The 17,189-nt window shown below is 47.8% G+C and overlaps 1 pseudogene; it reads right to left on the bottom strand.

The window, feature by feature from the left end:
• Nucleotides 1-1,017: 1,017 nt before the first annotated feature.
• Nucleotides 1,018-16,507, bottom strand: LOC136142202 (nuclear RNA export factor 2-like; annotated as a pseudogene).
• Between the last annotated feature and the right edge of the window lie 682 nt (nucleotides 16,508-17,189).

Below are 17,189 nucleotides of genomic sequence, written 5' to 3'. Positions count from 1 at the left end.
GAGGAGGGAACAGTCCCAAATTCATTCTATGAAGGCACCATCACCCTGATACCAAAAGCAGACAAAGATACTACCAAAAGAGATCATTACAGGCCAATATCTGTGAAGAATATAGATGCAAAAATCCTCAACCACATATTAGCAAACCGAATCCAACGCTACATTAAAAAGGATCATACACCGTGATCCAGTTGGATTCATTCCAATTGCTCTGATATCTTTAATTTTTGCCATTTTAACTACAGTGTGTCTTGGTGTGGTCTCCTTTGGCTTGACCCTGTTTGGGACTCTCTGTGCTTACTAAACCTGGATATCTCCTTCCTTTCCCAGGTTAGGGATGTTTTCAGCTGTCATGTCTTCAAATATGTTCTCTGCCCCTTTCTCTTTCTCTTTCTCTTCTCCTTCTCAGACCCCTATAATGCAAATGTTAGTACACTTGCTGTTGTCCCAGAGGTCTCTTAAACTGTCCTATTTCTTTTTCTCTTTTTTTCTTTTTTCTATTCTGCTTCAGTTATTTCTACTACTCAGTCTTCCAGCTTGCTCATCCATTCCTCTGCATCATTTCATTTACTGTTGATTCCGTGTAGTGTATTTTTCATTTCCGTTATTGTATTCTTCTCTGTGTGGTTCTTCTTCATATTTTCTAAATCTTTGTTAAAAACTTCTCACTCTGTTCATCCAATCATCTCCTGAGTTCTTTGAACATCCTTACAATCATTACCCTGAACTCTTTATCAGGTAGATCGCCTATCTCCCCTTCACTTTGTTCTTCTTCTGGGGTTTTATCGTGTTCCTTTGTTTGGGATAGATTCCTCTGTTGCCTCATTTTGTCCAATTTGCTATTTTATTTCTCTGCGTCTGTTAGGTTGGCTGCATTTCCCAACCGTAGAGAAGTGGCTTTTTGTAGGAGACGTGCTGTGTGTCCCAGCCGAGCTCTCCCCTCTGGTCACCAGAGCTATATGCTCTAAGGGTGCCGCCTGTTAGGGCTGCATGTGTCCTTCTGTTGTGACCGGCACACTACTGTGGGTGGTGTGGTAGGTGTGGCTGGCCCCTGGTCCAGTGGGTTGCCAGGCCCTGCCTTGTGCAGAGGCTGGTGGCCACTGGCGAGTGAGGCTGGGTCATGAGGCTGCTGGCTGCAGTGCCCCAGGAAGTCCCGGGATTAGCGCTGGCCCACTGGTGGGTGGTGCTAGGCTCTGCAGTGGGTGGTGGTGGGGCTAGAGGTCCTGTATCTAGTGTCAGCCTGCTGGTGGGCAGGGCCAGTTCCACATGGCTGGCTGCCGGGTTTGGGGGTGTCCAAAAACTGGTGTTGGCCCACTGTTGAGTGGGGCTGGATCCCAGGGCAGCTGGCTGAGGGGTGTCTTGGAACTGGTGTTGGCCTGCTGGTGGGTGGGGCTGTGGCCCAGGGAGTCCTGGAGCTAGTGCTGGCTCGCTGGTGGGCAGAGCCAGGTTCCTGGGTCTCTGACTGCAGGGCCTTGGATTCCTGAAGCTAGTGCCGGTTTGCTGGTGTGTGGGGCCAGTTCCTGACATGGCTGGGTATGGGGTCGGGGGTGTCCTAAAGATGGCGTCATCCCACTGGTGAGTGGGGCCAGATCCAGGAGTAGCTGGTTGAGGGGCCCAATGTGTCCCAGAGCTGGTGCCAGCCGGTTGGTGTATGGGCTGGGTCCTGGTATGCCAGGCGGCAGGGCTGCGGTGGTTCTTGGGCTAGTGTTCCCAGAGGAATATTCCTTTTTGCATATTTACAAATATGTACATTAACAGAAGATGTTCTTTAATTTTATTACATTTTCATGAGACTGAATTTCTTCTAAAAGCTTGAAGCTTTTAAAGATATTCCATATTGAAATTTAATGGTGCTCTTTAAAGAAAATTGTTGCTGATCATAAATGTTGACAATTTTCTTGCTTCTCACCTTTCATACCTTTATGAACTCTGTGTTGTATGTGTACAGAATGGTAATACTTGATAAAATTGTAACTATAAAGAATCCATTCCCTTCTAGTCAAACTATCCTGACACAATAATATCAAAGTACGAGAGTAAAGAGAAAGCTTTGTCAAAAATTTGAGAAAGAAAAAGAGATTTCAGTACGCTGCCATGGATGCCTTTGTGGTTCTTCCTAAACTTACTGCAGGGGTGAGAGCTCTAGTGCTTTGTAGCTCCCCATTCACTAATTCAATGTAGGTATTTCCTGAATAGAAGTATTTGTTACCCGGAAAGACATAGTAGTTGAAAACCATTTGAGCTTCAGTACTGTGGGTTTTATGCTCATGTTGATAATTGTGCTTTCAAATGGTGCCTGAAGGTGATAATTTTGTTTACCTATGCAATATACATTCCTCATCTTCCTAAGTGGTCTCAAATTTTCATTAGTGCCTTTCCTCCCTCATACAGTCAGTCACATGTTTGGGGGGAATTTGCCTGCTAGTTCCAAGGGTGAGACCAGAGTTACTCTAGATCTCACGCAATAATCCTATGTCCCTAGCCACAGTCATTGGTTCAAGATTGGGCCTGAGTCTTTATATCTTTGAGCCCCTGGATCAACTAACCTAAAGTCTCCTCTACCTCTGGACTCTCAGTTATATAAGCAAGTATCTTTCCTTATCGTATACACAAAAGTGGATTTTACTTTCTGTTACTTGTAACTTTGTTACTTACTGCTATATATGTTTTTGAAGATATGTTATCAGGTGAATGTAAGTTCAGAATTTGTTATCTTCTTAATACATTTTCTTTTATGATTTGATAGTAGCCTTCTTGGTTGCAATCGCTTGATGTCTATTTTGCCTGAGAGTAATACAAATTAACCACGTTTCTTTCAGTTTTACTGATCATTGGTATTTTTTACCATCACTTTATTTTCATCCTTTCTGACAGTCTACTCTACCTGCTTCATGAACTACTGAAACACGTTCATAATGCCTGTATTAGACTGTTCAGACTGCCACAACAAAAATACCACAGACTAAGCGGCTTAACAACAGAAATTTGTTTCTCACAGTGCTGGAGGCTGGAACTACAAGATCAAGGTGTGAGCAGGGGTGATTTCTTCTAAGGCCTCTCTCCTTGGCTTGAAGATGGCCATCTTCTTGCTTCTTTTTCACATGGTTGTCCCTCTTTGTATACACACTTCTGCTGTCTCTCTGTGTGTCCTATACTCCTCTTCTTATAAGCACACCAGTCAGATGGGATTAACGTCTCCCCCAACAGCCTTAAATTCACTTAATCACCGTTTAAAGGCCCTATCTCCAAATCCAGTCACATTCTGAGGCACTGGTAATTAGGGCTTCAGGATATGAATTTTGGGAGAGCACAGTTCAGTCAATAACAAAACCTAATGTTAAGATGACGTTATCATAGAAAACAAGAGAGCAGAGGCAGGAGCAATGATGCGGAGCAGGCAGGAGGATGGTATGTTAGGCTTTCATTTTCCTATAGCTTCTCCAGTTCCTAAAATTCTCCAATGGCCAATGAATCCCAGGCATTTGCCTGAGAAATTTGCATTGCTACTACCGCAGCCTGGACCTAAAGGATGGGAACTAGTATTCCACACTAGTTAGTAGCTCACAGCTTAAAATCTAACACTTTCCTATTATCAATAGATCTGCTATTTTCTTCCAAGATACTTCACCCTTCTTATCCTCAGCTTCTTAATTAGATAAAGAGACAAAATAGTCATACAACTCCAACTGTGAGAATTAAATGAAATTGAGATCTACTTCTGCACATAATCAGGGCTGATTGCTGGGTGGAAGGCTTGGAAAGCTGTTTCCTCAGCCATTTATGCACAGAATGTTCAGGCTCATTCTATTCTAACAGCTCTATGTTCTAGGTCATGCCACAGCATTGTCAATGAGACACGCAGAAGGGGAAGAGTTGCGTCTGTGCACTGGGGTTAGACCTTCTGGGGGCCCAATTATCTCACCAAATACCTCCCTTACTATTTAGCAACCAGAGCCACTTGCAGTTCTCTATTTCGACTCCTAACCTTCCGGAAGACAGAGACATTGTCTGAATTTGTTCATGGTCCTATCTTCCTTTCTTAGCACTAAGCTTGACATGCACTAGGTGCTTGAATGGATGAATAAGTGGATGAATGATAGTTATATTCCACACATATATCTTTCTTCTCTGACAGTTAGTAGCCCCTGGAAGGTCAGAGCCTTAGGCTTACAGCTAAGTCCAGTGGTAAGGACTCGGTGCTCTCACTGCAAGGGGCCCAGGATCGATCCCCGGTTGGGGAACTGAGATCCTGCAAGCCGCTCAGCACAGCCAAAAAAAAAAAAAAGAAAAAAAGATGGATGCATTATGTTGAACACAAATTATAGCTCAGTGAAGTTGGTTTTTAATATGTCTTTGTATCCCTTCCAGAATCTAGAGCTGTGTCATGCTCATATGTGGAATCAACCTGTATATTCAGATTGAACTGTACAGTTGGGTTTTTCGTTTGCTTGCTTGCATGCTTGTTTTTTTTTTTTTGATTTGGGGTTTTTTTTTTGCCACAGCCAAGAATGTTCTCAGGATCTCCTGACTTATACATCCAACCACATGCTCCCCACCCAGATTATTCGTAGGCTCCACAAACGACATGGTCAAAACAGAACTGTCAGTTTCCTGGCATTGCACCGAAGCTGGTCCTCCATTCATTTCCCCATCGAAGAAAACCGCCCTAACCCAGCTGCAAAAATCCACATTCCAAGAGACACACTTATTTCCTCTCTATCCTTACCACAAACGTGGACTTCATCAACAAGTTCAGTACTTCCAAGATACATATCATTTCAAACCCCATCTCACCCCTTCCATTGCTACGACTGTGGTCTACGAGACTGTAACCTCTCACTGTCATGTGTGTAGTAGCCTCCTAATCTTGTCTCTTGATCTTACAGTTGCTCTATTTCCGTCTGTCCTCCAAGGAACATTTAGAATGAGCTTTAATAAAGTAGATTATAATAATAATTCCCTTCCTTTCAGAAAGCACCCAATAGCTCCATCATAATAAGAACAAAACCCAGAGTCCTTACTGTGGCCCACAGGACCTTCTGTTTGGGCCCCTCCTACCATTCTCACCTCATTTTCTAACACTTTCCTCCCAATACACACTGGCATACAAGCTGTTCCTTAAAACTGCCAAGTTTGCCCGTATCTTAGGGCCTTTCGTCTTGCTCTTCCCTCTGCCTCGAGGGCTCAGGTCCTATATCTTCCCACTGCTGACTGTGTACTTCTTGTTATTTGAATATTAAATCTAAGTTACGTCTTCAGAAAATCCTTCCTTGCCTTCCCCACCCTAGTCATTCTCTGTCACATTTTCCCATATTATTTTCTTAATGGCTCTTAAATCTTGAGTGTATCAACCCCTGTAGAATGTGAGCTCCATGAAAACCATGACCCTGTCTGTCAGGTTCTCTGATTTATCTCCAGTGCCTATCACAGTGCCTCACATATCACTGGTAACCAATAAATATTTGTTGAATGAATGAATGAGTGAGTGAATGACGTAGATTAAGCATGCTAAGTTGTGAGGACTCAGGCATAGTCTGGGACATGGGATTTGGGAGGATGGGAGAGTGAGCTCAGGTGTCTCTGAAGCAGCAGTTTTGTTTAAACCCATGAAAACTGTGGTTGGAAAGCTGGGTAGAAAGGACATGATAATTGAGGTGGTGCTTCTAGCTGCCTTGGGTATGAAAGTGTAGCCTATGTTCTATACCTATTCTCCTTCTTTCTTAATAAAAGAATCCTAAATTTATTTGGGACAGTAATGTTTCCAGTAAAAGACCACATTTATAGCGTCCTTTGCAGCCAAGAATGGTCACATGACCGACTTCTACCTAATGAGGTGATGGCAGAAGTGTTGTATAGTAGGTCCAGGAAGGTGGCTAAAAGGGAGATGAATTTCTCAGACCCAGGTATTTCTCATACCATCTGTTGTGGACTGAACTGTGCCCTACCCAAATTCATATGTTGAAGCTTTAACCCCCAGTATCTCAGAATGTGACTGTGTTTGAAGATAGGGCCTTTAAAGAGGTGATTAAATTAAAATGAGGCCGTTAGGGTAGACACTAATCCAATATGATTGGTTTCCTTATAAGAGGAGTTTAGGACACATAAAGAGATACCAGGGTGTGTGCACAAAGGGACAGCCATGTGAAGAAGGAGTAATAAGGAGGCCATTTGCAAGCCAAGGAGAGAGGCCTCAGAAGAAACCAAACCTGTGGACACCTGGATCTTGGACTTCTAACCTTTAAAACTGTGAGAAATAAATTTCTGTTGTTTAAGCTACTCAGCCTGTGGTGTCTTGTTATGGCAGCCATAGCAAACTAATACACCATCAGATAAGGTTTTCAATTTTGAGAGCTCATGAGAATCAACTGGGGTGATCCTTAAAGATACTGATGACTGGGCTTATCCCTAGAGGCTCTGATTCAGTTGGTTGAATCTGAGCATTCGAGGGGATCCTAATGGATATCCAGAGTTGAAAACCACACGTCTAGGAGAATAGTTTCTTGCACTCCATTGAGCAGGCTGAGAGTGATGAATCTAGCATCGTTTAGAAGGCATCCCCCCGTATCTCCCTCCTTCCACTGTGTTTCTTCTACCCCATATCCCCCGTCTTTTTCTGCCCTATCCAGATCTCCACAGATGGACCCAGAGATGCCCCCACCTCTTAATCCTGTTCCATATCCAAGTTCAGTCCTAATTTGAGGAACATTTAATAGCTTCAGCCCCACTTCTGCCCTCCCTGTCAAGAAAAGTGAGTCTCGAAAGGCCTCACATTCTCTTACTCTGCCTGTTAGCCAGAGCCAGGGCAGCTCTCTAGAGGTAACTTCTTGCCTCTTAATCCAATTATAAAATGGATGAAAGACATGAACAGAGGGCAAATAGGCTTAGGAAGAGCTGTTCAACATCTTTAGCCATCATGCAAATGCAAATTAAAGGCACAATGAAATGTTAAACCCACCTATCAGAATGGCTGAAAAAAAGAGTGACAAAACCAAATGCAGGCAACACTGGATAAACTGAGTCACTCACACATTGCCAAAGGGAATGCAAAGTGGTACAGGCCGTCTGGAAAACAATTTGGCAGGTTTATCAAAACGAAACATGCGATTACCAAATGATACAGCAGTTGCACTCTGGGCAATTTACCCAGAGAAATGAAAATTTATGTTTACACAAAAACCTTTACATGAAGTTCATCACAGTTTTACTCACAATAGTTAAAAAGTGGAAATAGCCCAGATGTCTTTCAACGGGGGAATGGGTAAGCAAACTGTGGTACATTCACACCGTGGAATCCTATTCAGCAATAAAAAGGAACAGACGATAGACACACTTTACAACTTGGATGGATCTCAGGAGAATTATGCTGAGTGAAAGAAATCCATTCCTAAAGGTAGTGTACTATATGATTCCATTTCTATAACATTTAGGAAATTATAATAGTGTTTGACAGAGTTTAGGGATGTGGGATCAGGAAGAAGGTGGGTGTGGCTATAAAGGCTAACATGAGGGAAACGTGTGGTGATGAAACAGTTTTTGATCTTGTTTGTGGTGATAGTTAAAACACCTACACTGCTGGTAAAAGTGCATGGAATTATTAAATATATAAGTATTATACACAAGTGTTCTAACACACAAATGAGTGCATGTAAAATGGCGAAATTGTGGTAAGCTCAGTGAATTGTACCAATGTCCATTTCTTAGTTTCGATACTGTACTAAAATAATACAAGGTGTTATCATTAGGAGAAGGTGAGTGATGGGTATACATGACCTCTCTACGCAATTTTTTGCAACTTTTGGTAAATCAATAATTATTTCAAAATATAAAAGTTAAAAAAAACAACACTGGAGTTGTGGGGAAAATAGCTTAGGTACAGAATCTAAGAAACTAATAAATATGTTAACACAGTTTTAGACCTGTTAAATAATTAAGAAATCCATAATTAATGGAGTAAATATGGTACTTTACTTGCTAAATACGTTATATTTGTTTATAGAAGTGAACATCAGAACGGTCACAACTTGTGATTACTGAAGTGGTGGGGAGAAGGTTTTCGGGAGGCAAAGCTTGGATTTTAGTATTGCCCAGGAATGGAGTCCTTACTCTACAATTTTCAAGCACTGTGTAGGTTGGATATAAATGCTAGAGACTGCCAGGGATGATGTGGGAGATGGGACCTTTTGGTCCTGGCCCCACTAACTCATGGTTGGGTCAGGGGAAAAGCAATCCAAGACACACAGCATACAATGTGCAATGTTACTCTTTAATAAAAAGATGAACAAGGATCATGCGTTGGAAAAATAAAAAAACAATGGGCAGGCCTACACGGTAAACTTTGGCTTCCTGATTAGCTGGACTGCAAGCTTAGTCATGGATATGGCTTCAGTTAAGAGAAGAGAGGTGACAAATATGATGAGGATGAAACTGACATCTAAAGGCTCATTTGCAGAGATTTGTTCTCAAGATCCCAGGTCAGTGGATGAGGGTCACATCTGGAATTTTGCCCTTGGACTGAAGAAAGTAAAGAGAAAGAATTGGGATGTGAGCAGAGCCAGCAGCCGTGAGTGTCAACCCCAGGGCACCTGACTTCTGTCCACCTTCACCTTCCTGAAACCATAGAGGTCTATTTCTTCTTATCTCTGAATTCTCAGAATTCACTTTTTGAAGAGTAAAGAAATTTTTAGCTCTGGTATAGTCTAGTCATTGTACTGAAAGCACCTCTAGTGGGGGAGGATAGATGACCTCCCTTAGGACCAAACTGGAGACACTTGACCACACAACTTCACTGCTACATCTATGCTACAAGAGCAAGCCTTCAAGTTTACCAACATGTATGTACCAGAATGAGCAGATGCCACTGCATGTAATGCTGAAAAAGAAGTGAAAAGCTAAATGCCTATCAATAACAGCTTATGGCTTCCTGGAATTCAATTGTTTAATATATTGATCTTAGAAAGAATAATGTAGCTTCACATATACTGAGAAGAAACTATGCTGGCACTAATAATAAAAGAAGTTACAAAACAGTATATAAGATAGGATACCTGTATTTTAAAATACATGGAAATGTATTAGTATGAAATTAGGGTATTTCTCACAAGTAAGCGTTTGTAAGGAAAAATAGATTTAAAATAATTACCTGAAAATTCCCATTAATCACCCCTCTACTCCTCCCAGCTCCCTCCTATCCCCATGCAACCCCAGCACTCACTTCTGAGACCACTAGCGGTTCATCTCAGATAGGGTGGAGGACACCTGCATGATGTCCTGCTGCTGCTGGGAGAGAGGGTGCATGGAGCTGGAGGTGGGTGTGGACAGTGGGATGGAGAACACACTCTGGGTCTCAACGGGGTCGGCATCCCTCACAAACAGCTCGTCATTCACGATGCACAGACTGAAGGAAAAATGGGCCCTCAGACAACTGGTGGATGGACACCCACACCCCCAGTACTCACTCTGCTCCCACTGGCACTCAGCAACCAGATTCCTTCCACGTCCCTCCTGTGTCTGTCTCCCAGGTTCCTTGACTGGTACCTCTACCCCTCGCTACAGAGCCCACCTTAGGAGAGACTGTCTACCACTTTCACTTGATTTATAGGTTCATCCCCAAACCAGGGGCAATTTCGCATTTACCCTTTACCACAGTGCAAGGGGTGGACAGTCTGATCCCCATTCTCAGAAGAAGACACTGAGTCACACAGAGGTCATGTGACTTGACCAAGGTCACACAGCGAGTGAGTGCTGGGTCAAGGAGTGAACGCATAGGCCGATTCCAGGCCCATGTTCTTCTTAACCACTAGGCTACACTGCTCCTGGGATCCCCCTGCTGGCTTTCCACAATACTGAGTAAACCTAAGGTCTTTGCCACCACATTCCCACGCCCCAGAGCCCAGGCGGGGATGGGCATTCCCGCCCACAACAGGGCTCTCACCTGGCGTAGCGGGCAGGGGTAGCGATGAAGGTCCGGGTGAAGGCACGCACACAGCCCTGAGAACTTCCTTCCACTTCAACAACAAACAAATTACAGCACCCCTTACAGCTGCATGTGCTGTACACGCTCACACGGCGGTCCCCAGTCAGGGTGTGACTGGACACTCATGCTGAGAGGGCAGTTGTTCACGGGGACCAGGGCGTCGGGAATGGGGAGGGCAACTGTAGGAGCAGTCTGCGCCCAGTGACAGGGCCCCTGATGACCACTACACAAGTTGACGGGATGCATTTTTCACAGCCGCCCAAGAGGTGGATACTACTACCCCATTTTGCAAATGAGGAAACTGAGACCTTAAGTAACGGCCCAAGTTCTCAGAGTAAGTATCTGGTTTGAGAGCCACCAAACGCCACAGCCTGTATCCACAACGCCCAGGGTGTGCAGGGCAGACAGGCATGGACACAGCTCAGACCTGGATTGTCTGTGGGAAGCTTGAGGGCAGGAGAACACAGTGGGGAAGGGGAGGGGAGAGGAGGGGCGGGGAGAGGAGGGGAGGGGAGGTGGGGGAGGGAGGGTGGGGAGGGGAGGGGTGGAATGCAGGGAAGGGAAGGGAAGGGACAGGAGGGGGAGGGGAAGGGAATAGAAGAGAAGGGGAAGGGAAGGGAAGGGGTCAGGGAAGCTAGGTGGTTCTGGGAGTGAGCCTGGCCAGGGGGAGGCAGCAGTGGGGCATCTGCGCTGGGGGGCTACACACACTCACCTGCCTCGAACACCCCACTGACGGAGAAGCAGAGCATCGTTTTCTGAAAGGGAAGAGCCCAGGCGCCCAGTCACCACCTCCACCTCCCACCCACCTGCGGCTTCCTGGGCCCACCCGAGGGAGGAAGCAGGCGCTCACCCTCTGGAACCACGTGTCCACCACGAAGGAGCTGAAGGCATGCTGAGTCTTGGGCAACACACAGAGGGTGTGCACAATGACACGTTTTGTGTGCTTCAGCAGCTGGACCTGCAGGTCTGTGAGGGGAGGGGAAGCGAGCGAAGGTCAGGGGCTGCCACGCCCTGGGCCCTATGATTGACCCCTTCACCACCCTTTCCCACCCAGTCTTCCCATCACACACTCACAGGGGTGCTTGAGCTTCTTCATATTCCTGCTGTCCTTGAAATACTCGCACAAGCTGCTTCTAGGAGACAAAGAGCAACAGTGGGTGGTGGGTGATTGCAGGAGCTGGCCTGTGTCTGCTGGGGAGCCACACGGCCCGGGAGCACAGCCTGTGCTGTGATACTCACGGGGCTGGGTCCTCGGGGTGGAAGGGAATCGTCAGGGAGAAGCAGGCCTCCTCGTGATAAGCACCCACGAGAACCTGTCTGTCTCCATAGTCATGGATCAAGTAGTACCTAAGGAGGAGCAATGAAGACAGTCTATCTCTGTGGTCTGGACCTCAAATGAGACTTGAACACTCCCCTGAGCAGACCTGTGCTTAGGTGGCCTCACCTGTCCTAGCCCTCCCTCCCTTGCTCAGCTTCCCTGAGGTACTTACTGCTTCAGGAATTGCAAGACTAGGCTCTTCAGCTCATCAGATCCAAAGTAGCTTCCCTGGAATCAAATGGTACTTGAGACTATGCAGTAGATAATGGCTCCCTGCAACACCCCAAATGTTGTTTGATCCTCTTCCTCACCTTGCAGGGCTTTACTATGTAGGGAGTGTCAACGTCAACGGTCACTTGTGACGGTAACTCCTGGCCATCCTGGAGAAGGGAAGAGGAAGTCAGGAGTGGAGACCAGGGGAGTGGCCCTGGATGATCCGGGAGAAGGATGGCCCCAGGAGGGTGAGGGTCAGAGGTCAGGTGTGAAAGGGCCCGGGAAATTCCATGGGAAAGCTTACAGTGGATGTCTTCATCATGAGGTCCTGGAAGTCTCTAGTGTTATATTCAACTTGTGTGTGTGCGTGTGTGTACTTATGGGTATTTTTCCAGCAAGTATATCCATGTCATTTTCAGGAGACCATGTCCCCCAAAATGGTTAAGGTTCTGATGCTAATATGTGATCTAGGCAAGACCCAAAGGGCTTGAGGGCAGGTGCAGAGGCCACCGACATTCGAAAGAGACAATGATTTACGTAGGCACTTACCAGGCGTAACAACTTCGGGAAACATTCTCTGATGGCCCTGTCCAAAACCAAAAATAGAGAACAGGTGGTTGATAGTTCAAGGTTGCAATGCTTCCTTTGAGTTAAAACAGTAATACCATAAACAGAGATCAGTGTGTTCTGGCCAATCCAGCAGCACCCTTTGCCCACCTCTGCTCCTGATTTTAAGGGTTTTCGGTCCACTTGCCTGTTGAGCACTGAGCATCTGTCATCTTACTGTCTGAAAGGCACTGTCTCCTCATCTCTCTCAGTACCTTCACATTAATAGTCCTTCCCTCCCTCCTTTCCTCTCCTTTGCCTGCGTAGCTCCCACCCAGACTACTCGGACTCCCTTCTCCAGTGCCACAGGGACCAGCATTTCAAACCCGTGCTGCAGGGCTTCCTTCTCCTCCCTCCCTTCCTCCAGGGCCCCACTGAAGGCTGTGGGGAGAAGAGGGGATGGAGTGGGAGCCCGGGGCTCTGTTACCTCACTGGGGGTCCAGCACTCTGGCAAGACCCGGACACCCCCCAGGGATGGCCCAGGATGCTGGGCCCGCGAGGTGAGTGAGGTGGGGCTCAGGGAGGGAGATGGAGGGGATGAAGACAGAAAGGGAGTGAAGGTAGGAAGGGAGAGATGAGAGAAACATAGGGGCACAGAGACAGGGGAGAGAGAGACAACAAAGGGAAAGGAAAGAAGATCTCCCATAGTCGGGGTCAGGGAAGAAGAGAGAAGAAAGGGGAAATGGCACACTTGTTGCGGTTCTTCATCTGCCCTAGAATCGCCCAGACACACCGGGTAGGAGTGGAAAATAGGTACATGTTGGGCTCGGGGGCCCACTGGATGCTGGCAGAAACTTTGTCACCTGTGTGAGCTCAGCCAGACTTGGGCATGGGAAACCGAACAGCCGTGGGGGCAGATCTTCCTCAGAAAGAGGAAAGGGTCAGGTCCCAGCTCAGTATGGGGCTGAGGATCCGTGGCCCCCTCTGATGATCACTGTCTTCTCTCCCGATGACCCCTGCACCTGTCTGAGTTGGTTCTTTATCTGAGGAATCATACCTGTCTCAGGCTGCCCAGGGCTCCTGTGAAGGACCAGGCGGAATGATGTGACATGTGCAGGGAGGGATGGGAAGTGCCCCTCAGAGGCCTGTCCTTCTGTCTCCTCTACCACCTCTGCCCTCTGCCTTCCATTCCTGCCTCAGGAAGCCCTCTGATCACTGGCGGGGGCCCACGTCTGGCTCCTTGACTCAGGGAGCCCTGCTTTTTCCCAAGGAGGGTCCAGCTCCTGGCACTGGGCCAGCAGAATGGATGTCATGACAACAGCCACCCATGGCCTCAGCCCTTAGCATGGCACAGGAAAGCCCCCATGTCAACATGGGAGAGGAGGGGGGATCCCTTTTGAGGAAGGGGAAGAGGGCCCCTCTCAGAACGGGGGACGCAAACCCCATCTCAGCACGAAGAAGGAAGCCTTCTCTCAGCAAGAGGCCGTGGACTGGAGGACCCTTCTCAGTCCAGGTCGCCAGCATCTGGATCAAGGCTGGTCTCTCCTGGTCCTGGTGAGGAGGAGAAGCCCTGCTTCCTGGGGCACACTCTTGGGAGGCCTTGCTGGAATATAGCTGGGCGCAGAGAGCTGGAAACAGACCCCAGAGCGCCTGCAGAGGTGCGCAGGTCAGGGGAAGGAAACTCCTCACCGGTGATAGGCACAGAGAAAGCAGAAGGTGGGGCCTGTGATCCTCCCAGAAAACCAGGGCTGCCACCTTTGGCAAAGGGGCACTGTCACAGATAGTCTAGGCTCCCATGGGTGAAGGTCACCAAGAAAGGTGGCAGGGTGTTCACACTGACCTTACATAGGTGGACTGGTCTGGGAAGGTGTCACACAATGGGTTCCCTTGCAGCCACAGCTCTTCAAGCTTCAGCCCTTGCATCTTGCTCAACTCCCACACAGAGGTCAGCTGAGAAATATGGTGCGGAAGTGGGAAAAGGAATCCCAGGGAAAGAGGGACATCTGGATCCCTGCACCCCCAGACCCCTCCCTCCCACACAGGTACCTTCACCTGTCTCCTGTCATCACTCTGATGGCCACTAACATGCCCGCCCCCCACTCTCAACCCAACTTTGACCTGACTCCCTCTTCTCACCTCATTTTTGGAGAGGTTCAGGATCTTGACTGTGGGGGCCATCTGTATAATGTCAGACAGGCCATCCAGCTGGTACAGTTTGTTGCTGCTCAAGTTCAAGGACAACAGCTTTGGGGCAAGAAGAGGTAGAGTGAAGGTTACTATCTAGGACCTTGGAGACAAATCTGCCCTCCACCCCATCCCTTTCACCCCCTACCCTAATACCAGCAATGGGCCTACAGCCTCACCTCAGGGAAATACTTTTCGATGACCTGCAGGGTGGCAGCCATGCAGTTTCTTCGATTCAGAAATATATCAATATCATAGCACACCAAGTCTTCAGGAAGGAGAGGGGAGGAAATAGGATGGCTGAGTGGGGTGTGAGGCCAGCACCAGCCCCTCCCCACGTTACCATCCCTAAGTCTCCCTCCGGGAAGACCCCTCTGCCCTCACCCGCCCTAGAATTACTGCTGTCAGCCGTACCTGTGTCAAGGCGGAGCCTCCAGAGATCAAGAGCTTGCTGGGAGACATCAAATCGTTTGCTCAAAGTCAGCTGCGGAGAGATGGAGAGAGCCGCTCTGAGGCTGTGGTGGTTGCAGGGAAATCGGGGGCGAGGGGGACGGGGTCTGGAGGAAGGAGAGTTGGGTCTGAGCGCTGGCACACTATTCGCCGTGAGTCTGCATTACCTTTAGCTGCTCCATTTCTTCTGGCTTCAACTTATCCCGCACAGAGTAGGGGACAGCGGAGGGGCTGACAAAGACAGGTATCTGCAGGAAGAAGAGGTGGGGTAAGCACCAGGAACTCTAGTTCCAAAGAAGACAACCAGCCCCTGGCCTGTACTCCTTCCTCAGGATGAGGTACACGTAACGCCCTCGACACACCTTTCGGCTCTCCTCGTCACGAATCTTGCAGCTGACATCCATCAATGCAGAGGCAGTGCTAGCTTCCTGGACAAAGAACTGAGCCCCATTTCGCATAAAGTGGAACTACAGGGATTGAATGCAACAGCAATAGTATCAGAAGCCAACAGACCCTGCAGAACCAGGTCTCTCTCTCTCTCCCTTCCCTGTGCCCATGCATCTGGCTTCGGCATCCTCTCTTACGTCCACTGGAGTGAAGGGGACACTGCAATGGCTCTGGATTGACTTCATTAGCCATGTCTTGTCATACTTTATCGCACAAGGAATCTAAGGATGAAAAGAAGGCATGGGAGAGAGGACAGACAACAGGGAATTTAGGCTGCAGGAGGAACCTTTTCCTGTTCTTTTCCGGCCTTCTACTGAGCTTGAAAGGGCTTGTAAAGAAGGGACCACTGGCATGATTTCTTATGGGTGTGCGTAATATGGATTTCCTAAATACTCTTTCTCTCCAGTCAAACTCTCTTCCACATAATCAAGGTGTCAGAGATGATCTTCCTTTTATAAATTTCCAGGAGATCCTACCAAGCGCACACACTGCTTGTCCCTCAGACAAGGTCTCCAGAGGCTCGACCCTCTCTCTCCCACACTCAGCTTGCCAAACTGAGACCTCCAATGTGGAGTTGCTCCATATCCTTGGCAGTAGTTTCCACCTTTGCTTTGAGACAGGCTCCTCCGTTCTCCTCACGGTCAGCCTGTTCCCTTTACATTGCTTCTCTGAACCTGCCCTTAGATGAACACGACTGTTAACTCCTGGTAATAAAAAGGACAGATTACAAACTGTCCCCAGGGAAAGAAACCAGCATCTCTACATGAGACCAACACAACTCCCCCTGCCTTTTCTCTCCTGCACATTCCATACGTTTTTCAGGATACTCACTGTGACCCTGAACCAGCTGCCTGGGGTTCCATCTTGTGTGTTCTCCCCCATTTCACTCTCCAGAGGTTTTCTGTTTCTGCACACAGTAGTGTGCATGTGGCCTTCACTGTGCCATTTCACTCCTCTCTTGTTGCCTCGGATGGTACAGGGAGAGCTGCAGGGGGCGTGTGGAGAGAAGGACGGTGAGTGGCCATAAGTGCTAAGAAAGTCTTCTGTACACCCTCGTCTCTTTGACACCGGCTCTACAATTAGGATTGCTCAACCATTATTTCACTTCTAGCATGCTTCAGTTTTGCAGTGAGAGAAGAAAAACAAGTCCACGGAGCGTGAGAGAGGTGCACAGTCCCAGGGGCTGCTGTGCACAAACCCTGCTGCCTGGCCACTTACTGTCTTACTTCGGGGTCCTCCTGGACATCCCTCTTCACCACGTTTCCATCATCCTCCTGGAGGTGTGAGGGCTGAGGCTTACATCTATCATGTTCACAGTGAGGGCTCCTCTCACCAGAATTACCTGGGAAATAACTCCAACCTTTCTTTCTTCCTTGAGGTGATCTACCACCACCACCGTATTCTGAAAAGAGGAACAAAAATACAAGTTTGCAGACACATCTGTGGTCCACTTCCCACGTACCATGTCTTAGGCTAACAGCATGGTAGGGCAGGCAAAGTGCCAACCTGGCCTAAGGGACCAGTCCCACAAGCCTCAGAAACGACACTCTTCTGCCTGTCCACAGAGGACAGCCTTATCCGACAGATGGCACTATCAGGGGAAGAATCGAGGAGGAGCAGGATGAGGAAGAGGACGACAAGGAGGACAAAGAGGGAGGAGAAGGAGGAGAGGACAACTGCGTTGAAACTTTTAAAACAGTGGAGCAGGACTGATAAAGAACCGAGGTGTATGCGTCCATGGGTTAGACTGGACACCAGTCATATATATACCAGGAAGGCACCCGAATCTTGCTTTCTCTCAGGACTTTCCAGCAACCACACCAATACCTCTCTCGTGCTTCCCAAATCCAATGAGCCGCCAAACCGATTCCACTAACAACCAGCAAGCTAGCTGGACTTCCTTTGCCAGTGCACTTGGAGCTTTAATGTCAGGTGGCACTGATGTAACGGCCTCCTGAACTGTCTCCCTCCCTCCAGCCTTGCCCTGAACAATACTCTGTTGGAAAGAGCCAGAGTGAGCTCTCTATTGGGCCAGCCTGAAATGCCTTTCAGCTCAGC

Source organism: Phocoena phocoena, chromosome X (genome assembly GCF_963924675.1).
Source record: "Phocoena phocoena chromosome X, mPhoPho1.1, whole genome shotgun sequence".
NCBI classification, from domain to species: domain Eukaryota; kingdom Metazoa; phylum Chordata; class Mammalia; order Artiodactyla; family Phocoenidae; genus Phocoena; species Phocoena phocoena.
The sequence above is the reverse complement of the archived record's forward strand: the minus strand, read 5'-3'. Positions and strand labels throughout refer to the sequence as shown.